Source organism: Terrapene carolina, unplaced genomic scaffold (genome assembly GCF_002925995.2).
Source record: "Terrapene carolina triunguis isolate 2854851 unplaced genomic scaffold, T_m_triunguis-2.0 Scaffold29001, whole genome shotgun sequence".
Lineage (NCBI taxonomy): Eukaryota > Metazoa > Chordata > Testudines > Emydidae > Terrapene > Terrapene triunguis.
In genome coordinates this window covers 1-2,560 of record NW_020693352.1, presented here as the reverse complement: position 1 = coordinate 2,560, position 2,560 = coordinate 1, and the positions used below count along the sequence as shown (strand labels likewise).

Here is a 2,560-nt window from a genome sequence, read left to right as displayed (position 1 = left end):
TGAATAGTCCTCATGTTTCTGCCTTCTGCATCGCTGGCTGTGAGTAAGAGGTCAGTGCTTTGAATTCCTCATCTGTAGTCGCTGTAGTTTACTTCACAGGCGTGTGCTTCCTCGTTAGTTATGAGGCTCTGGGATTAAGGCTGGGGAAGGGACAAGAGTCTCCTGAGCAAAGTGAGTATTTTGGGTGCCGTTACAATGGGTGCCTTCTAGTTCCAGTTGTAACGTAGTAATGGGAGATGGGTTGAGGGCGGAGCCGTGGGATATGGGAGATGTGAAATTAAGAGACTATGCGACATTGCAGACGGAGATGCTAATTTTTTTGGTTTTTCCCCCCTCTGCTAGGTTTAGTACTAAGGAAAATGAAGTCACGCGTCAGAGTCTACTGTCCTCATGCGATGGAAAGCGAGCGAGAGCGTCGAGACTCTGAGCATTGTTGATGCCACGCAAAAGCCGTCCATCTGGGAGCCTAGCAGGCGCCGCTGTCAGTGAGATAAGTGTCTAGTTTGGTGAGGGCTCTGCTCAGACTCCACCTGAGTCCAGGTTGGGAAGCCTAGTATGGTAGGGCTGGGTTTGTATGAAAAGGTTCCTGACTAACTGTGGTTACGAGGGAGAAAAGGTCCCTATTTTCAGAGGTTGCTCATTTCTCTGGTCAGGAACCGTGTCTCCCCTGCAGCAGAAGGTTGCCTCCAGGAGAATAACTCCAGGTGCTTTTTTTTTTCTCTCTCTCTCTCTCTCTCTCTCTTCTAGTATGTTGGCCAACACACTCTCTCTCCTCTCCTCTCCTCTCCTCTCCTCATGCCTGTTTGTAGAACACTGGTTGGTGTGCATCCCCACAGGCCAGGTCTCGGGATCCATGGAGAAGTAGGAGCGGAAGAAAATCATGCAGGGCTGTGACTGTTGGTGTTAACTCGGTCTCTGTCCATCGAGTGGGGCCGAGGTAGATGGGATTGGAGAGGGAGGCCAGGATGAGGGCAAGATTTGAAGCACCAGTAGAGCTTTGTGTAGTGATGGCTCATGTTTGGCTTTTGCAGCTGTGCTTCCAGAGGAATTTTCCAGGAACTCCATCCCAAGGAGAAAGTGGCAGAAGTGGACATGAGCAGTCCGGACATCCTTATAAGCAGACATGAACAGTCCTCAGCTTTCTGACTCCCGCATAACTGGCTGTGAGTAAGCGGTCAGTGCTTTGAATTCCTCATCTGTGGTTGCTGTAGTATTCTTCACAGGCCGTGTGCTTCCTCGTTGGGTACAAGACTCTGTAAGATTTAGGCTGGGGAGGGGCCAGAGTCTGCTGTGCAGAGTGATTATTTCGAGTGCCGTTGAAAGGGCTGCTTTTTAGTTGTAATGCTAAAGGCGTAATGGGGGGAGGGGTGAGTTTTGGGGCGTAGCTCCGCCATGTGGGAGAGGCAAAAAGAATAGCCTATGCGACGTTGCCCACTGAAATGATAACGTTATTTGTTTTTCCTCTTTGTGCCGGGTTTAGTACCAAGGGAAAAGAAATCAAACATCAGAGGTTACTCCCCTCGTCGGTTGGAAAGCGAGTGAGAGCAGCGAGCCCGCGAGCATTGTTGATGCAAGTCAGGAGCCGACCATTTAGCAGTGGAGCAGTCGCTACTGTCAGTGAGATAAGTGTCTGGTTTGGTGAGGGCTCCAGGTAGGGACGCCCCGTTAGCTGGGGTTGGGTTTGTAAGAAATGGTTCCTGACCAGCTGTGCTTATGAGAGAGACAAGGTCCCAATTTTCAGGGTCTGCTCATTTCTCTGGCCAGGAGCGGTGTCTCCTACGCAGCGAAAGGTTGCATCTAGGAGGATGACTCCAGGTGGTGAGTTGCTTGCCTTTCTCCCATTTTTTTTCTCTCTCTCTTCTCCAGTGTGTTGGCCAACTTTCTCACTCTCCTCTCCTTTCCTCTCGCCATCTCCCTTCGTAGGACACGGGCAGGCGTGCTATGTGTGCATCCCCACAGGCTATGTCTCGGGAGCCATGGAGAAGTAGGAGGGGATGAAAATCATGCAGGGCTGTGACTGTCGATGTTAACTCGGTCTCTGTTCATCAAGTGGGGCCAACGTAGATGGCATTGGAGAGGGAGGCCAGGATGAGGGCAAGCTTTGAAGCACCAATAGAGCTTTGTGTAGTGATGGCTCATGCTTGGCTTTTGCAGCTGCGCTTCCAGAGGAATTTTCCAGGAGCCCCAGCCCGAGGAGAAAGTTGCAGAAGTGGACATGAGCAGACTGGACATCCTTGTAAGCAGACATGAACTGTCCTCAGCTTTCTGATTCCCGCAAAACTGGCTGTGAGTAAGCGGTCAGTGCTTTGAATTCCTCATCTGTGCTCGCTGTAGTATTCTTCACAGGCCGTGTGCTTCCTTGTTGGGTACGGGACTCCGTGAGATTACGGCTGGGGAGAGGCCAGAGTCTGCTGCGCAGAGTGATTATTTTGGGTGCTGTTGCAAGGGGTGCTTTTTGGTTGTAATGCTAAAGGTGGAACGGAGAGGGTTGAGGGCGTAGGACTGCCCTGTCTCCATTTGCTACACCCACAATTTCCCATTCCTGGGTCTATGGGAAAGG

General features: G+C 51.2%; 1 long non-coding RNA gene across 2 annotated transcripts; it reads left to right on the top strand.

Annotated features, from left to right (window-relative positions):
* The first annotated feature begins 882 nt into the window (after nucleotides 1-882).
* On the top strand, nucleotides 883-2,502 carry LOC112123882. 2 transcript variants are annotated; one of them, XR_003899975.1, is made up of 3 exons: nucleotides 883-937; nucleotides 1,032-1,163; nucleotides 1,481-2,502. It is a non-coding gene; the product is annotated as an uncharacterized LOC112123882 (long non-coding RNA). The 2 variants fall into 2 exon arrangements; XR_003899976.1 differs by having other exon boundaries at nucleotides 1,032-1,174.
* Nucleotides 2,503-2,560: the final 58 nt, after the last annotated feature.